The sequence below is a fragment of the Oxyura jamaicensis genome, chromosome 6 (assembly GCF_011077185.1).
Source record: "Oxyura jamaicensis isolate SHBP4307 breed ruddy duck chromosome 6, BPBGC_Ojam_1.0, whole genome shotgun sequence".
Lineage (NCBI taxonomy): Eukaryota > Metazoa > Chordata > Aves > Anseriformes > Anatidae > Oxyura > Oxyura jamaicensis.
In genome coordinates, this window is record NC_048898.1 from 16,954,375 (window position 1) to 16,974,524 (window position 20,150).

At 46.2% G+C, this 20,150-nt stretch overlaps 1 long non-coding RNA gene across 4 annotated transcripts in view; it reads left to right on the top strand.

Moving 5' to 3' along the window:
- The first annotated feature begins 250 nt into the window (after positions 1 to 250).
- Positions 251 to 20,150, top strand: part of LOC118169415 — a 44,876-nt gene continuing 24,976 nt past the window's right edge. For 2 of the 4 annotated variants that reach the window (XR_004752079.1, XR_004752080.1), the window contains exons 1-2: positions 251 to 423; positions 9,263 to 9,416. This is a non-coding gene — a long non-coding RNA (uncharacterized LOC118169415). Of the gene's footprint in view, positions 424 to 2,234; positions 2,305 to 7,122; positions 7,241 to 9,262; positions 9,417 to 20,150 lie in introns of those variants that run through there. The other 2 variants (XR_004752081.1, XR_004752082.1) reach the window with 2 other exon arrangements.

The window sequence follows — 20,150 nt, forward strand, 5'->3', positions numbered from 1 at the left end:
AACTGTCTTCCCTGTCCATGGACTCACTGTAAGAGTCCCTTGGGATCCATTGTGTTTATAGAGCCAGGAATCCAGCCCTTTGACTTTGACATGTCACAAAACATGTCGTTTGTGAGTGAATTTGTAAAGGAAAGTTTGTCAGTGGATGTTGAATGCCGTTCCCCAGATAACTAGAAATGAGTAGAAAACTCTGCTCCTCTCTTCTTCTTCTTTTTTTTTCTTTTTTTTTTTTTTTTCCTTTTCAGCAGCAGAAGCTTGTGTGTAAACCTCAGACACCTTGAAGAGAGCGTTACCTCTTACATGCCATATGAACCAATCATCAATATGGAGTGTGAACAGAGACCTGTTATCTACCTCTTGAAGCAGGACGTATGGACATCTGACCAAGTCTCTCTCTCCTGTTCCTTTCTGCAAAATGACCAGGTACTTTTAACGTTGCTGTCACCATGGTTCTCTTTATCACTGGGCAAGTATTCTCTGAATATATGTTTTTTGTTTGTTTGTTTTGTGGTTGTTCTTACCCCGATAGACTGTGCCCCCCCTTTATGCACTGGTTGTGACCCTCAGAGGCAGGTAGTGGAAGAGACATACAGATCGTCTGCATTCGAGTCCTAGCAGAGCTTACTGTCCCACTCCTAGTCCCCGTCTCTGCTGTTCTGTGTAAATGATGCCAGTCTGCCTGCTAAGGTGGTTGGTGATACAGAGAGGCTCAGTCAGGCATCTGGAATGCTAGTGGGAGATGTGCTCCCAGGTAGTGATCCCAGGATGGCGTCTGCTTGGGAGAAGGCTGTCCAAGGTAACTCCTGGAGTTGTGCTACACAGGCCTGTGCCTAGTTTATACCGCCAGAGCATTCAGAACTGAAACAGGGCTTCTGAGTCCCATGGTTCCCCTTGACTTTTTGTTGCTACCTGCTTTTAAAGAACATGGAGAAAGATCCAAGCGTGTGATATGTGTGTCTGGAAGGGATGAACTTTTTTCTCTACCAACAGTCCTGTTGACATCCAAGGGTGTTGTAGAAGAGGAAACTGTCTCTTCCAAAGAATCAGACTTAGCTTTGGAGGAAGGAGCTGTTTGGGGCTCTTCTCAGGCCTGCTACAAGTTCCTTGCCCATTGTCTTGTACTGCTGTGACTCTACATGGAGAATTTGTCCTTTCTCATCTGGAGAGAGAGGCTTGTGGGGCTTTTCTGGATGTTTCCCATTTACTTTCCAAAATTGTCTGTCCTTCTGGTGGAAAGGGTTGTCTTCTTCCCCACTTCAGTGCCTGAGGATTAAATGATGCATGAAGGACAAGGTAGATGTGTTACATCTCCGATCAGACAGCTCCACAACATATATATTTCATATGGGAAACCACAGAGCTAATGATGTACCGAGCACAGGGCTATGACTTGGCCTTAACAAAGACTTCTTCAAGGTGTGTTATAGATTATGGAGCATATGCTATGAATGAAATCTGTCTCAGTATTGCAACAAATTTATTTAAATAGTTCCACTTCCAGCCAGAAGTCTAGGCATGTCTATGAGTTATCCTAACGCCTATAAACACAGTTATGTGGCCTAATATATTGGGATGGACTCTTGGCTAGTACATATGTACCGATTTAGATTATTGTCTCCCATCATAAATTGCAAGGCTTCAAATGCCCATTTTCCTACAGCTAAATAAATAAATTAAAAGAAGTGGGAAGGGTTCACCAAACTACTTTGCATTAAGCTTTATTAAACTTCTTCCATTAATGTCTCCACTTTGATCTCTTCTCTGCCCAGATTCAGACCTCAGCTCCTGATTTCCACCAAGGAAAGCATGCAGGGTAGCTGGGTGCCTGCACTTAACTTTTTTTTTTTTTTTTTTTTTTTTTTTTTAAGCTTTGTATCACGTTCTTGTGCTCTCAATTCCGGATAATGCTGGATCCCTTTTATCCAGCCCCTCCTCTTGCCCTTTCAAGTGAAAAGAAGACTCCTGTGCCCCCCCATCAAAGTTAAAGGGAGGCTTTAGAGAGGAAGGCTCAGCACGCCGGGGCTCTTGAGCCTGTGTTTAATCTCGTTTCCCGTTCCTGTGTGCCTCTGTGGCTTCCCTGCCAGTTTCTTTGTTGCTGAGTTTCTCATTTCCTTTTATTTGTGTGTGCGGGAGGTTGCCAGGCTCGCTGGAATGCAGCTGAAGTCATCTTGGGGAGACGCGTTTCGGCCCCCGCCCCGGGTTCTACATGACCTGCCTCACCCTGCAGCAGGCTTGCCTGGCTGCACACAGCGGCGAGCCCAGGAGAGGCAGCAGGGAAGAGAAGTGCCCACCTGGCTGCTGCAGGTGGATTGTGCAGGGGTGGCGTGTCCAGCGCCGTGAGGGTGCAGAGGACGGAGGAGAAGGGATGGAGGGAGAGCTCCTGTCCCACGTGGGGCAGAGAGGCGTGCAGCCTTTGGCAGGGGATGGGGACCTGGTGTGTCTCAGCTCCTGCCTAACCTCAGCTGACCCCAGTGCAGTGCCCTGACTGCTGTCCATGGCTGGGTTCTGCTGAGTGATGCTGGGCTGAAGGTGCGGCCTTCGGCTGCATGCTGGGCTTTGCTCCCAGGGCCAATTCAGGCTGTGTTAGGCTCCAGAGGGAGATAGCTGGAGTGATACAAGGAAACTGAATATGGTGAGCAAGGTGAGCAAGGCACATCCCCAAGGCCTTACGTGACTGTGTCACAGGGAGTATGTCAGACAGTGGGAAAAAGGAGTTCCTCACTACAGGAGAGTTCCCAACAGAAAGGAGAGTGATGCTGTGGGATGGTTTTGTTTAAGATGGATCTGGAGTGTCTAGAACTGCCATGTAGTAGTGTGCAGCAGTACTGGTTGGAGCAGTCCCATTATGGAGAGCAGAGAATGGTTAGGTTTTGGTGTTATTTTCTGTTCATGGGCTCCGTGAGCAGCAGTGATATTAGAGCAGTGTTTTGACATAGTCTCCAGCAAGAAGCACATTTCTTCTTTGTTGTTTTGAAGGTCTGGATAGGGAATCAAAGCTTGCAATGCTTCAGTACTTCCATATTGTTCTCCTTTGGTCTCCATTCTCCTGGCTTCCTTTGTATTGAGCAAGTTCTGTGAGACAAAGGTGATCTTACCAGGTGGTGTTCATGCCTGGTTCTCTAAGAATATGTTTTGTCATAGTACTTCAGGAGAGAAATCTGGAGAGGGATCTCAGACCAAACGAATCCATTGACTGCATTGGGTCCATTGAATTCTTACTTGTTTTATGTTATTTTTTTGTGTGTGGCAACTCTTACCTTTTTATTCCATATTAGAAGTCATCTAAGAATTCACTGGCCTTTTTTGACCCTTTTCCAAAAGGAAAGAGGGGAGGGGGAGGTCTTACTGATTTCAGAAAACTGCAATCAAGCAGAATTGCTTTAAGTTAGTTTTCAAACCACTATAGATGGATCTACACCACAGGTAGGTCAAACAGGTACACAGAGACTCCCTGCTATATATCAGTATCTATATTTATTAGATCAATGTACATATTTTTAAATGTGTTTTCCCTGCCTTCTGATTTTTATTTTTTTATTTTTTGGCCTGGTAATAGCTTATTTTTAGCTCATCCTGCTTTGTAAGGATATGTTATCTGGCTTCTCAAATAAACCTGTCTTCTGTGGCTGTGAGCTGGTTACTGTTGTGCTGCGTGGATCAGAGCTGTTAGGCTCATGGATCCTCTGGCTACCAGCCAGCATGATATCTGCCAAATCTCCCTGCTGCTTTGTTCAAGGAGCATTTGTGCTGCCATTGTCTCTCTGTTCCCTCTGGACAGGCCTGTGGGGTTGTGCAACTATGAGTTTGTGTAGTCTCTACCTGGATGTAATTGTTTTGGCCTTGTACCTAAACAGTCTGTCAATCTGCAACCCCGAAACTCCTGCAGGAGACCCAGAGATTGCATCACATGTCAAGGGGAAGACTGAGTGGTAAATATAATCCAGTGAGCAGGGAAGTGTCACTTGCTGTAAATACCCTTCTGCCCTTTCATCTCTTGTGGTGATGCTATTTCAACCCAGTGTTTTAAATATCTTCACGGCAGAGCTTTTGTACTTGCTTTCCCCACCTCCCCTCTCTTCCCCCAGTCTCCTGAGAGGTTGGGATACTTGCTTGCTGCACATCTAGCTGTTCCCAAATTACTTTTGTGGAGGATTCCTCCAAATTTCCAGTGCTTACTAAAATTGAAAATTTGTTTTCTTCATAACTAAGATATTGTGAAGAAAACTTCTGATAAACCCAGTGTCTTATTCTTAACATTAGAAAAATACTTGTATTCAAGTATTTTTTAAAGCTTCAGCATTTCAAAATTTCACTTTATATTTTTCTTATTTTAACAACCTCAAATCTTCCTATTCCCAATTTCCTTCACCAGGATGAAGTGCTATAGAATGGCAGAGCAGAAGGAAAGCACATCTTCTAACCACTCTGATTATCCCCTGCTGCTGCTTGGCATCCTCACATACTGCAAGAGAAACGCCAGACCTGGAAGCAATCTGCTGAGAGTTTCAGATTCTCTCTGTTCCTCTCTTCCAGTCCATTAGGCCAGAAAGGGAATGGTAGTCAACAAGTTTTTCATCTGGAAGTGTAGTCCTGGGATTTCCCCAGATTTCTACCCCAGCTTGAGCTGAAGACCAGTTTCCAGTTATCAGTCATGCTCAGCTGAACCTCTGTTCTGATTTTTTAGAACTGATTTTTTTTTTTCCCCCGCATTGATATCTGCTTTGCACTCATTCAGGATGTGGTTGGATCAGGCTCCAGCGCAGGCCTGATTCCTACTCATGCTAGTGACTGCTGTCTGGATAGGACATGGTCCTTATCTGTGACATAATTAATGCTTGAAAAGGAACAGAGTTTTTTGCAGAGGTTTGGCCTAGGTCTACTTCTGATCAATATTTGTGTTACTCATTTTGATAAAGAAATGGAAACCAACCAGAGAAAGTCTGCAGGAGGTAGCAAGCTGGAAGAAGGCTGCAAATCAGTTGGAGGACAGGGTTGTAACTCAACATCGTTGGATATGCTGGAGAAACTAAAACTGGGAAGTAATATTCAATAGCTGCAAAGGCACAGTGTGACTAAGCAATGGAGTAACTGGTGCATTGCAGAGTGAGGGCAGTTTACAAACAGTGTAAATTACTAATGTTGCACTTTTACAGTAAGGACATGTTTGGGTCTGGTTTATATAAATGCCAGGGTCACTGCTAAGACATAAAGAGGTTCCTGCAGCTCTCTGGTGTTCTGCAGTGGGGTCTTGTCTAGTGCTGAACACCACAGTTCCAGGGCTGTGTTGGTCTGTTGGAGGGTGTCAATAAGGAATAGCAAGGAGTGAACACAGAGCTGGAAACCAGGTACTATGGGGAGAGGTTAAGGAACTGCTTTAAAGGAATGGAGGAGAGAAAACTATGGGTATAAAATGCTCGGTTTCCCAGCGTGTAAATGGATGATATAAAGAAGTGTGTGAACAACCATTTTTTTGTGCCCATTTGCTAATGAGCAGAAACAGGTATCTCTAGAAAGGAGGAGACGAGGTAGAAGAAAGCCCTTGCTAACTCACAGAGCATGGAAGCACTGGTAGAGGTTACCCATGTAACTTCTGGGATCTTGGCTGGACATGTTCCAGAACATCCACGAAGGATGATTTGCATGTATTGGTCTCGACAAGGCAACATGGGGGTTATTACATTGCTTTTTCCCAGCCTACACTTATGAATTTCCCTCAGTCCTCCTCATCTACCTGGAAGCTGGCAGGGCAGTGGGAACGTCAGAGGAATTTGTTCCTTCCTTTCTTTTATGGCATGGAGCAAAAGTCCTCTATAGTGGTGCTTTGGATGGGGTAGGTTGATGCCCTGCTTGTTTGAAGGATCTCTATCAGAAAGCTTTTCATTTTAGAGCTACACTGTGATGTTGTCTTCATGGCAAGTTGAGCAAGTTGCCTGGCTTGGAACTGAGATCACGGCAGGGTGTTCTGCCACCACGCTGAGGAGAATTACATAGGTATAGCTTTTGGGCTCCAGCTGGAGTTTGGCTTGCTTTTTTGATACTTAATATGACTCCTTCTCTCATGGTCACAGACTTCAAGTCATTTTGCAGCACACATTGGTGTCTTCTTTTTTTCAGGGAAAACACAAAGTTGGGCACCCTCCTAGAGATGAAAACCTGTTCCCCCAGGTTTCCCTGCATGTTACTGATTGCTCACTTTTTATGACAGAATCTTAGCATACATGAATCTTTTGTATCCTCTTACTAACTCACAGGCATGTGCCTGGAGGCTTCTGCATGCTTCAGTTCCCCCATTCCCTGCAAGATTTCTCAAATTTGAAGGCTCTGTCCTCCTGTGACTTTTTTTAAAAAACATAATTATTGCAGCACTGAGCGCAGGCAGGCTCTGTTTCTGCTTGTACCTACTGCATCTTGATATAATATAGAGGACTGTTTGTTTCCCCCTACAGAGAAATTTCCAAGGAGGGGAGCAGTTTGAGATTTTCCTTTTTCTCCAGTGGAAAACCTCCAGAATCAGTGAACACACAGCACAGAATATGGATTCCTCCAGCAGATAGCAAAGCTAGTTAAAGTTGTCCTACCTGTTACAAAGTGCTTTGAAGCTTCCTATTGGAAGGTGATCGATTATCAAATAACTATTGCATGGTGCAGCAGATTACATCTTGTTGGTGCTAGACATGCTAAGGATTAAACTGTCATTATAGGGGAGGTATCCTTGGGACAGGTATCCCCTGCAGACACGAGCAGTACAGTAGGCACGTGGCTTTTTCACCACACCAGCTCCTCTGTTCCAGCCCATGCCACTGGCAGCCCAGTGCTCTCCCCCTCTCCCTGCAACCCTGGCATATGCATGGCTCGTTAGCAGCAGCCTGGCAATCAGGGGAGCCTGCTATGGCAGCAGCTGCTTTTCCAGAGCTGTCCCATGTGCAGTGCAGTGTGGGGGCTGTTTGCCAAGGTGAGGAGCTCCCTGCAGCTGGCTGGGATGGGGACTGTGCAAGAAGGGGTCGGTCTTCACCAAATAGGACCAGCTGGAGCAAACTTTGCTTCCTTGCAGTGCTTCCCATCTTGCCCTCCTCCCTGCCCAGCCAGTCACCCTGCTCCCCGATGTGTACGCGGCCGAGTACCGGGCAGCAGATGGAAGAAGAGCCATCTGGCTTCAACCAGGCTTGTTCCCAGGTTGGAGCTGGGGGAGCTGCTGGAACAAAGGATGGCATCGCCTGGGAGTGCCTGGGCTGTGGAGTTTGTGAGTAGTGCAGGAGTCTCAAGCTCTGCTTCTGCCAGGCTCCATGGCTTCCCAGCAGCAGGTTTCCTGAGCTGCAGCACTCATGTGCATGCCCTAATAGCAGAGCTGTGGGCTCCAGACACTCCCCTTGGTCAGGGAACTTCTGCGGGGCTTGTGTAAACCCACAACCCATTTCCCCCCTCCTGAGCCCACACTGCTGCCCTTGCAGCAGGACCACATGGGCCATGCTCGTGGTCGGGATGCCCTGGCTTGCTTTGGTATGCCTGTCACAGCCGGGCCCCGTGGTGCCGGCTGAGCTTCTCCTGGCTCAGGTTCTGCTTCATTCCATGCTAGCTCCATGCAGCCCGGCTGCGCGGGGCTAGTCACCGGGGAACGGGGGCTGGCAGAGATGAATAGAGAATGCGAACAGGTCCCTTGGTGCCCTTTTCCCTCAGTCTTGTTTCCCTCTCAGCAGGGGGAAGCAGTCTCTGCGCGGTCCTCTGCCGATTGCATTGGGGAAAGTCATTAAAAAGAATTAAAATGGAAACGGGGAGAGAGGGGGAAAAAACAACAGCTCAACAGCCCCAAACAGTTCCAGGCTTAGACAAAAGCATAGCAGGTTGTTCCTGCTCAACCCCCCGGGCCACCCTTGCCTGGCAGCAAGGGACAGCAGCGCTCCAGTGGCTTACTGGGAGAGGGGGAGGAAGGCCTGGAAGTACCTCTGCTGGTGACATGGGTTGTGGGGCTGTCATCCGGTCCTTCAGACAGGCAAAAATATGTGTATGGAATTAAATTAATTGTACAAAGATTGACTCGCCCATGTGCTGCGTTAGGCAGTGGCCCCATAGCCCAGCTTTTGGAGAAGGAGAGGTGCGAGATGCCCTTCCCTAGGGGCTGTGCTTCTCCTCCCCGTCGCTCTGAGGAGGTCCCAGCCCCTGTCCATAGCGAGCTGCTGCTGCGGCCTGGGCACAAAACGGTGGGATGGAGGCCCTGGTTACTTGTGCCGTCGCTGGGGAGGGCTTGAGCACCAAGGATACGGGTGTCTGTCAGGGAAGATTTGGTTTATAATCCTAATTCACTGCCATAAAAGTTTTCCCACAATAGTGGCCTACGCTTTGAGTCTGTCTTGAGATGCAAAAGCTGGACTCTTTCAGTTGCAAGCTGCTCGTTTGGTCTAAGTCATGACTGGACGTGAGCAGTCATCTTTAAAAGGTTTGATCCTTGAAGTCTGGATGAATGTTTGCAACTTTGAACCTACAAAGCACTCAGAGGGTTGTCCCAGGATCCTCACCATCTTCCCTTTCCTCAGCTCTTACTTCTCACAGCACCTGGACATGTCTTTGAGGACTCTGGGACAAAGGCAGAAACTTAAAGCCAGCAGAGGTAACTCTTACTGCAGTCAAGCAGCACACAGGCTGGTGACAGATACGGTGATAGGAGAGCATGACAGAGCTTAGGCTCTAAAAATCAGCTGTAGAGTGCCATTCTCAAGTCTTAAGGGCCACGCACCTTGCTCTGACACAGCCCTTCATTGAAGTTTCTTCTCAAATTATTACAGAAACAGCAGCATTTCCACAGGGTTTATTTCTGCATGCTGGAGCTCAGCTTCAAATGTGTTGGATGTCATCACCCAAAGATTGGCCCCCCAAAAGTTCCCAGACCATTTTCCTATTAGCCTTCCTCACCAGAGTTCTGCTGGGGTAGTTTGCAGCTGCACGCCTTCCTGTGTGTTGGTTAGGATTTCAGGCTACAACTGTTAGTGTACTCCTTCAGTCCTGCATGGTGGCTCCCCGTGAACCTCATAGATATGCTCGTTTACATCTCACTTGGCATACCCCAGGCTGAGGCAGAACCTGAAGGGGTTCTCCTGATGCTGGGGAAATTTGAATCATAACCTGAAATAGCCTCAGCTGCTGCGCGAAATGTGCTTTGCGTTGGTGGTGCATTTAATAGCTTGCATTAGTTTATTTACATGTGTATTCTGGCTTCTACTGTATATTGATCTGTGTCTCTGCATTTTTATGCCTAACTGCACTCTTCAAGGTGTAACTGTGCTGGTGTTGCTACAACTTGAAGGTTTATCATCATGCAGCTTACCGGTGCTGACGTGAAATCGTAGCGCTTTGATGCACTCACAGCTGATTTCTACATCAGTGGCTGATCCTGTGAAAACGTACAGTCCCCTGACACAGGTCAGGTAAGTATATTTTGTGGTGTGTTTCTGGGGCGGGTTGCGGTGAGGTGTTGCATTGTTAAGTTGTGTGCTGGATGCATCCCTCCCCAGGGGTGTTTCTGTGGGGTACTCTGAGGCATTCACTCCAAGCGTCACCATGGGGACAAGCAGGGGGAAGGAACACAATTTGTATTTCTTTGGATGTTGCGTGATTGTACTCTCACAGTGTGACAGTGAAGGTGCATGAAGAACTACATGCCTCTGTCCTGTATGTTCCTGTATGACAATAACACACACACATGCACTCACACATACAGGCACACACCCTCCAGGCTCCAGTGCGTGTAGGAGAGTGTGTGTGTGTGTGTGTGTGAATGCTATTTAAATAAAAAAGAAAGGAAGTGAATCAGGGTCGTTTCCATTTTAATTGTAAAACAGATAAGCACTAAACACTTTGAAAAAGTAAATGACTTGAGAATAATTACTATCTATTACTCTGCGTCCCAGGGGGGCAGTTGGAGGAGCCCAGATGGCTACAAAAATGGGATTTAGCAGAAAATTGAAGACATTATTCACCGTAACACATTATCAATTACCTTCATATCAATTACAATAACCTTACATTAGAAGAAGGGCCAGGAGACTATCTTCAGCCCCCAGCCTGAATAGTAATTGCAGTACCCCTATGGATGTTGTGTGTGTTAAAGGGTGGGGGGCACCACCGGGTTGTGCAGGGGTTCTGGCAGCTCCCGCTGCTCATGGGGGTGACGATAATAATGGCTCAGGGTCCTTTTCCCTCCCCTCCCTACAGTCACCTCATGGAAGGTTTTTCTCTGTCCTGTTTGTGTGGTCTAATGGCTCGAAGGGCAGCTGATGTGGCTCCTTCCAAGAAATTCTGCTTGGCTTGTCATTTGGGAAGTTCAGAGTATCTGTGCAGAGACTGCTGTTTCGCACCAGTGTCTTCTACTTTCCCGTTCCCTCTCTCAGCCATTTCAGCCAAGCTGCTCATTTTATTAATGGGGGTTGGTATGCAATCTGAGGTCCTTTTCTGTAGGACCTGGGTTTCTTTGGTGTAGCAATCTGGCTCCCTCACACTCCGTGCAGGAGGTGGGAGCTGCTCCCTCTGCCAGTCCCAGATGGGGCACCAGCTCGTGTTTACTGTGAACACTCACAGAATGGTCACAAAAGGCCTTGGGAGGGATACGGAGATGAACCAACCAAAAACAATTAAAAGAAGTCTCTCATCCTTTTATCGAGGGGTCGTGGAGAGTGTCTTAGGGAGGAGCAGTACCAGGGCTGCTTCAGCAGGCTGGTAGCATGAAGGTAGCTCTAAGGACACCCTGTTGCTGCGGCTGTCGCTTGTTAGCCCTTGGAGCTGGTGGTAGGTCAGTGGCTTCTGACTGGCTGGCTGATGCTTCTGGCCTGCCATGGTGTCATTCTGAAATTCCACCTCCTGTCTTTGGACTTGATCCAGTTCAGACGGGCCTTTACACGTGCAACATCCAGACCTAGCTGTTATGGCCTTATTTTCTGCTGCGATCCAAACAGAACTCACTGCCGGCATCCCGGCCTATGCACAGGCGCGTGTGTGGGAGACAAGCATTTGGACATATCAGGGCAATTATGAGTTAAACTCTTGATAACACTCCCTCCAGCCTCCCCCCTTTCCCAAATATGCAGTGGAGTGTCCAGTGGGTTAGTGCATGGAGAGGACTAATTGCTATTAAAAGGCTTTAATCTGGGAGATTAGTGCTGGCTCCAGGCGCTGTTTGCACACGAAGGAGATGTTTCCAATGAGATGAACTAGAATTCGTCCCTGCTGTTTTGTTGATAGAAAATCATCTTCCCCTTGGTTTTTTCTCTTTATCTCTGTCTGTCTCTCTCTCTCCCCCCTCTCTCCGTCTCCCCCCGATCGTTTGCTTTTGCCTCTTCCTTGAAGTTGAGCTAAGAGCTTTATTGTTTTTAGAGTATCAGTCCTCCTTGACCTTTGGGGAATGGTTATCTTTGGACATGCGTGCATGCAGACATGCATGTGTGTACATATACATGCAGCCAGAATTCTGTGCTCTGAAGAGTCCTTTAGGAAATAGATCCTGATCAAGAGAAGTAATGCCAAATATATTTTCCCCTTGCTGTTGAGTCTCCTGTGGGTGAACGAGGTGTCTGTAGGACTCTTCCTGTAACACAGGACAGGCCAGTCCATTTTTCCTGGGCAAAGGCCTGATCCAGGAGGCATAAGAAAGAGATGTTGCAGACTTAATGTCTTAAAGCTCACTGCAGAGGTAATTAATGGAAGGTAATTAAATGATTACTTATGGGAAGGTATGGAGCATTACTGGACCTCCAGCACGACCCAGGAAATGTCACCATTGACTTTGATGAACATTGGATCAAGCTCAATGGAAATTAATTTGATAACATGCCAGATGTGTCCAGAGAGCCTGTCCATGAAGGAGACACGTTTGACCTGGGAGCACAGAAATCTTTGTGCTACACTTACTGGAGGATCCAAAACCAGAGAGGCTTATTCTCATTTTGCTGTTGTCAGAAATCCAAGTTCTGACTATCTAGGCAGATAATCCTTGCTGCTCCTACTCTCCAGCTGGAATTTTCACAGCATTCTAAAGCAGTTAAATGCCAATTCAAAAGGTGCAAAAGAATAAATTGACATATTTATGTGTAGCATGAGTGGAAGGAACTGAAGACATTGTATCCCAAAGAGCAGGATGTGTGAAAACTTGAGAAAAGGAGGGCTGGGGTAGAACCATGAAGGTATATGGCCCTTCAGGTCTTGAGGGTGGTCAAAGGAAAGCTATCAATTAGAAATGTAAGTTGGACTGAGCACACTCCAATCTATGAGGCTGAGAATCAAGGAGAGAGCTGAACAGGGGCAAAGGTGGTTCAAGATCTGGATCTTCTGTTCAAAGATGTCAAGGCTTTCCAAGGAAAGTGTTTTGTTTGCAAAGTGTCATGCACCCTTCTTCTGTGCACTGGCTGAATACTGTGGGCTTCGCTGTTTTGCAGGATGCTGCCAGTAACTTCCACAAGATTGCACCCTTGATTATTTGCACCATAAGCAGGTATTTTTAGGTAGCAGAAATCAGGCACAGAGGAGAGACGGGAAAATAAGTCACCTCTGTAACCCTGGGCCACTGCAGTGGTTGCAGAGCCTGTTGCTTGGCAAAATGATGCCAAGACATGAAGTGTCACAGAATGGGCCCACTTAGGGAGGCTTTATAGTGGATTGAACTTTTGGATAATGGTGTCTTGCTCTCTTTCAACCTGCTTCAAAATCCAAACTGTTACTGTTAGCCAGCAGGAGGCCAGCCCTACTGCTTGTGTAAATTGCTCTAGTTCCATTGTTTGCCCTTGTTTCCTCAAGTTTGCAGATGATGCTGATGTAACCAATGTGAGGATCTGGCCTCTAGCATGTGTTTGTCCCATCTGCTGTCCAGCATGTTAATTTTCATGGAAGACACAAACTTGCACGGACTGTGATTTTAAGGAGGGGCCCTTTTCCTTTTTGAGAACCAACTGTGAAGCCTCAGGGGCCAGATTCTGAAAGGCAGTCAATGCCAAGATCAGGAGGGGTTGGGAGCTTGGGTCCTGGCAATTTCTGACTTGTGGTCCACTACTGCCAAGGCCACAGGGAGGGAAGCATGTGTTAGACTTTTGCGTAAAAGCATAGATGATATTAAAGATTTTTCAGCAGCAGCATCCTTGGGTGGAAGGGCCAGGCTTGCGAAAAAAGGACTCAGCTGAAATGAGCCTTGAAAAAATCCTTGAGGGGGTTAGAGGTAGTGGGGCAGGGAACATATTTCCACTGCAGGTGTCAACCAAAGTAAAAAATACCGATTTCATTAAAAAAAAAAAAAGGTTGAACAATTTTAAGGAGGTAGATGTGTTTCACAACTAACTGCTGCTTTGTTAGAAATTAGCTTATTTTTGAAAACAAAATATTTGCAAAAATGTTCTGGCTGACCTTGTCTGCATCCAGGAAATCTCCTCCTTTCCTTGGGCTACTATAGACTGAAACTTTGGCATCAATGTCTCTTTTTGCTATGTTGTTTCCTATACTGAGTCCTGCTGACCAAGCCAGGTATAGTCTAAAACTATTTCCTGTGGAGTTGTCCTCTTCTGGGAGCAAGATAAAGTCTCTTGCATACTTTATTCTGACATTAATATCTTTCTATGCTCTCTTCCTGGCTTTCTCCATTATAAAGCCAACCCCACAATGCAACTGTACTGCTGTGGCCAAACATCCATCTACTGGACAGTATTTCAACTCCCCAGTAACAGCAAAAAAAATGCAACAGGTAGGAGTGAAGGTGTCTTCCTTTAGCTGATCTTAATTCCTTTTATTTCAATAGGAGCAGAAGCTTGTCAGGCTGTTGTTCAAGTGGTTCTTCTTCCAGCATTTGATGCTGCAGATATTTGCAAGTATTAACCTGCGCAGTGATCTTTAAAGTCTTGTGTTTGGGGTGCAAGATCTGCAATACTTAGATTTTTTTGGAAATATTCAGGCCTTATCTTAAAAAGAAAATGAAAAAAAAAAAGAGAGATGAAAAAAAGCTATTCTGGAAATATTCTGTGAATCTAAATTCTGTCCCAACCACTGTTTACTTTCCTTAATGTAATTAGCATACATGTCTCGATTGTTACTGACTTATGCAAATGGCTTATGGTGAGTTAGGGTGGCAGTAATATTAACTCTCATATTTTTATTGCAAGTTTCCTGAAAACTAATGAGTTTCTGAAAATCTCAGCTTTTAGAATCAGCTGTCCTTTTAGTTTCTTTTCAATGTTTCTATGTCCAAGGTGTGTAGCAAGTCAGAAAAAGTATCCTGGGTACTTATTAGAAGCTTAGAATTCAGAAGGTACTTAGGATCTATGATTACATCAAATATTTTAATGCCTCTAAGTGAACCTTTTGATTTTGGCAGATATGGCACACTGTTTTTGAATGCCTCATGCTGGAAATATCACAGATAGGGTTCTGGTCTCTTGCAAGTACTCATGGAAACTGTTCTTCAATCTTGTTCACCTCACTGCATGATTGGAGCCCCAGGTGTCTGGACATAGGGCACTTGGATGGAGCTGGCCTGTCAGTGTTCGGAGAAGTGTTTGGAGCTCTCTTTGTGCTGAACCATTTAATCCAGGAGTGCATGTCCAACTGTGTACGTGGCTCGTATAGAAGTACCCCTCTCAAAAACATGGGAGAGTGTGTTTTTGGGAAGGGGACTGTGCTCATATTTAGAGAAAGCAGGAGAGATGATGAACAGTGCAGTACCAAAATGGGGACAAGACGCTTAGAGGGGGCATGTGGGAGATCCATGCAGGACTGTTGTGGGAGGTAGATTCCAAAAACAGGAGGACTCTGACTCAGGCATTGGAATTGGAAAGCTCCGTGGACACGAGGCAGCAGGGAGCTCACTCAGCAACTAACTAATCCCTTTTTGCTGAGCTGGAGCTATCCAAGGATGGAGCTTGTCTCTTCTAGCCTGCCAGTGGCTTTAGAAATTTTAAGGAAACCTAAATTAAACCTGGCCCCTGATGGGTGTTCTGCCTTCCCAAATCCAATTAGTCAATCATGACTTTTCACTTAACCGCAATGACTTTAATTGGATCAGAATAACAACAGGAACGATAGAAAATTACAGGAATTTACTTAGCATGCAGGGTGGAGCCTTGCTTGCAAGCATCATCTGCAGCTTTTTTCTTTTTCTTTCCTTTTTTTTTTTTTTTAAAAAAAAAAAATGTATTTATTTATTTATTTTTAATTCAAGTCCCGGGCAGCTATGGCTGCTTCTAGCTGGCAAGTCCCAGCTCCTGCCAAAGCATATTCCAGGCCTTAAAGGGAGGGCAAACACTTGCCACCATAAGTCCATAGACTTGTCAGTGCTGGAGAGGAGGCCAGCGTGCAGCTGTGGTCATCATTATCTCAAGCATAGGCTGTAGAATTCATCAGAGGTGTAAAACCTCCATAAACAGTCCACAATATTATGAATGAAGTTCCTTCATCTTCATTTAAGCTACAGGCATCCCCATGGAAAGCTATAACAGGTGTGGTGGCCTGGCTTGCTGTTCCCTTGTGTTTGTGAGACTGGCCAAACTCTGTGTCAACTGATAACCCACAATTCAAATTTAGCTCTGAGCAACGAAAAAATGTACTCTACTCAGTACTCTAGCCAGCAAAATGTGATTGGGTGCAATGCCACCTTTGCGCTTAGTGGTGTGAAGTGGCCTTTAAACAGGTGAAAGGCCTGTGAATGGCCTTCAGGTCTTCCAAGCTGAGCACCAGCTCAGAGCTATGTGGAGCTGAGGCCTTTGTGCAGCAGTTTTCTTGTGGGTTGCCATTTGAGATGGTAGGGGCTGTATCAAAGCACAGTAGGTCCAAAGTATGTGTTCCTGTCCTGGTAGCACCACCAGGTGAGCTTTAGAAGTAAAATCACAGCACATCAGGACAACAAGCACCACCTATTAGCACCAGCACAAAACTTGACACTGACAGAGATGATGTAGCAACATCATTAATAAGCTAAAATCTTTTTAAATGATGTCACCAGTTTGTGGGAAGGAGTGGACACGGCTGGCATGTCCAGCATTCCTCCAGCACAATTCAGAAAAAGTTTCTGGAAATCAAGACATAGGTGAAAAGCTTTCAGGTTAGTGATTTCTTTTTTTTTTTTTCTTTCTTTTTTTTTTTTTCTTTTTTTTTTTTTTCCCTTATATTTTATTGGCAGAGTTGGCAATGAGCAGCATATGATGAATAAAGAACCAAGCAAAACTTGGTTGCCTTTCTCCTCCCTGTCTCTTTTCCTACTTTCTGTATAACCTAAGGGACCTCCCTTGTGCCAAAGCAGGTTTCCTCGTGCAGACCATGCTGCATGCACGCTGATGCCAGTTCGTATCCAAGGGATGCCTTGCAGCCTCGCTGAATGTTGATCTGGATTTACACAACATAACAGGGATCAGATTTTTGCCTGCTGGGAGCTGTCAATGAATGCGGAGTGTGACGTAGTGCTTATCTGGCACACACACAGGGGACCCTGCTGCAAATCAGGAATGACTTCACTAAATCCAGTGGAGCTGAACAACCATAAATGAGCAGAATGAGGCCCACGCATTATCCCAGGCTAGTGCGATATCTCTAACAGGCCCTAATGAATTCAGCTGCAGCATGTAGTCATTAATCCCAGTGGAAAGAGTACCATTACATGACCTGGGATTCAAGAGTTTGCTATTAACGCACCAGGCCGCCGGCCTGATGCACAGCCCTCTGTGGCTGCAGGCTTCGGGGAACAGGCATCACCCTGCACCAGGCCAAATCCCAGCAAGGCTCTTCGGGCAAAGCCTCTTCTGGCGCCTTCAGGTCCAGGTAAGCAGAAGAGCTGGTAAGAAGGGAGGAAAGGCCAGGGTAATATATGGCGCGCGGGGCCCTGAAATTGTTTATGATGCAAATATGTTTAAAAGCACGGCCTTGCCTCCTCTGGGAAAAGAAGCTTAAAATTGAAGTCTAATGATAACAAATGATTGTTAATGAGTTGTCTAAACATAATAGATGGAAAGAATTAAAAGCCTAGAATAAACAGGGTTTCATTAAAGCACAATAAAGAAACAACACAAATTTCATATCTTGGAGTAAATGGGCCCCTGTGATCTTTCAGGGAGCAGGGGGCACTGAGCTGGGGTGCATGGGTCAGGGGCTGGGAGGGATGGTGGCTGCTGGCTGGGCTCCTTGCTCTCCTTGCTGCAGGAGGATGGAGCAGCTTTGCTGTGGCTGCTTGAGGCTCCACTTCTCCACAGCTTAGCACAGGAGGAATTCACCCTTCCACCAGTGCTCTTCTGGTGCTTACAGGCAGGTGCTTGCTCAAATGTCCCGCTTGAGCACCTCTGAGTGCTGTCAGTGCTCAGAGATGGAGACGTGTTTTGTTTGGAGGTGTTTAAAGCCAGGGACTGACTAACCCTGGTACTGGAAACCTCCATAGCTGCAGTTCAGGCAGCCCACACAGCCCTTCCTGTAAAAGCCTTACAGCAGCAAATCTCAGTTTCAGGGTCCACAGGATCGCTGGGGACCTTAGGCTATTCCTAAGTAACTGTGAAAGTTACTAAGCAAGGCGAGCTCAAACCAGCTGTACAACAATCTACAGATTGTATTTTTTAAGCCCTTCAGAGACTATTTTTTTTAAGAGCCCACAGATAGAGTGAAAATCACTGCCCTAGAAAAGTGTGCTACTGAGAATGTGAAATTCTGCAGAGATCTTACAAATGGTTCATCAGAGTGTTAGATGCCAAAAGCATGCAGCATATTTCATCTCAGTGTGTGTCAGATGGCGTATAGTGGATAGGTTTTAGACCAAGATTTTATTAAGAACGTGTGAAGAGATGATCAATAATTCCTTGGTGGGTTTGTTTCCTAGACTGTCTGCATTTGACACGGTGACATTATTTTTTCTATTTGTGTGTGGTAGGACACTGAAATTTCAAAGTTGTTTTCAGGCTCTAGAGCAGACCCACTGCTTTGGATTGCATTTAAAATCGTCCTCTAGACATCAGCAATATTCTTCAAACCACTATTGCGGTCTGGGAGGGTTTAGACTTTCTAATTTTTTGTTGCAAGGAAATGTGGGCAACTAGAGGAAAAACTGAAAGATGTAACAAAACGCCTGTTAAGAATTCCTCAGAAAATATTACTATTTTTTTTTCTTCTTTTTTAAGGACAGTCCTTTTTTTTTTTTTTTTTTTTTTCTCTCGGGAAAAAAATAAATCTTACCAAAAAATCTATTTTCTGTTTGTTGGCCTGGAGATCTTGTTTGCGTTTCAGGCAGGACTGCATGCTCAGCGGAGTGTGTGTGAGAGCAGGAGTTTTCGGTGTGGTGACGTGTCTGTGTTTCGGAGTGTGTCCATGTCCCAGTATAATGTACTTGTCTTTATTGATGCGCCTTATGATGGATGGATTGCAGAGCTGGCAGGTTCTTCCTGAGTGTTTGTAAAGCTGCACAGGGCTCGTTGCTACCGGGTCCCAGTCCCGACAGAAGCCCAGAAACATCCCTGCCATTCAGCCAGGGCCTGCTCCTGCCCCCTGTATTCCTGCCGATTTGTGCTGTCCCTGTGACTGGTTTGCCTGAAGCTTCTGGGCATAGAGCAAACAGGGCTTGAAAAATCCAGGCAAGAATCAGAGCTGTGCAGGGCTAGAGCACAGTGTTTCCCAATGGAAAATGGCTCTTTTAGTGACACACGGTGACTTTTTCTTGGTGAGGGGACTCCAGATTTTTTATCAAAGGACACAATTTGGGGGTTTCTGTTGAAGTTAGGAAAGGATCAACATTTCAATATGGATTTAGGATTTTTTGGGGGGACGACCTAGAAAAAATATCCCTTCTCCTCTCTCCAAATCAATGAAAATCAAAGTCAGAATTGAAATGAACTTTTCTATAGGAAGAAAAATGTTGCTTAACATCTTTACTAATAATTATCACTACTGTTGTTATTCTTTTGTTAGTACTATTAATACAGCTACCTGCTTGTGTGCTTAGGCTTAACATAGCACAGTCTGTCTTTCTGAGGGCATGCGGTCATACAGCTGGGGCATGTGAGTCCTTGGGGTCCTGCTGTTCTTGTGGTCTTGTCAGTGCTAAATACAGCTGTGCAGAGGCACTGGAAGAGATAGTGCAAAACTTGAGCTGTGTTTGCACTGAGCTCTGTACGTGATCGCATGGGGAGAAGGCACATCCATGTGGGTACATTGCTAGTCCATAGCAGGGAGGAGGCCTGCAAGGTGCCAGTGTCTTTCTAGAACAGCAGAAGAAGAGAGAAATCTTCCAAATGCTTCTTGCATTGTGGAATGGCATCAAAACACATACTGGAGGTTCGTATCTGAGCCTCTTGGAACCACAATATTTTCGAGAAAAACTTGTTTCGTATGTATCTGGCTCCTCAAATAGATCAGTCTGGTAAAATTCTAGTTTGATTAAATTAAATACTATTCAAGTATATATCACAAATGTCATCTCGAGGCCCAGTGTGGGGAGCCCGATGCCTAGCATCGTGGACAGGCAAAGTCCACACCATGGTGACTGTGCAGGAGGGTGTGAACCCACCGGGATGACCATGCTTACCGAGCTTGCAGCCACAGCAGTAAACCTCACTGCTGGGCAGTGCGTGACACACCTCAGGTGTGTGTTAGTCAGGCCGGGGGAGTTTGTCTCCCTGGGTGTATCCATGTCATGTTGAAGCAGCGTGGGTGCAAGCGGAGCTGTTGGTTTAGCGGTTGGCCTGCGGGTGTGGAAGAAGCATGCGTGCCGGTCTCCCTGGCTGCAGTTGCAACCCCAAGGAAAGTTACAAGGCTCCGACAGGCAGCGCCGGCCCTGTCAGTAAATCATTGCACAGTGCAGGCTTTTTTTCCCCCCTGCATTGGACTCCATAGAGAGTCAGACAGACTGTGCTGAGCTGGTCCCATCTGCACCCAACCTGGACAGCAGCTTTATCTTGCCTTGTAAAACTGCAGAGCTCTGTGACAAAAGAGTTAATCTCTGCCTTTGTTTCTCTTCCTCTCTCTCTTCTCTCTTGCAGCGGGACTGAAAGGCAAGATGAGAGCAGATCCATCAGTGTCAGCTGCTTTCAGTACATCAGCACTTTTGGGGGGTTTATTGGGGACTAGCCCATCAGCAGTGCTTCCAAACTGCAAGCGCCCTGCAGGCAGCCCCCTCCTCCTGCGAGCAGCCAGGCTGCCTGGGGGCAGCGCCAGGCCCCCCCTGC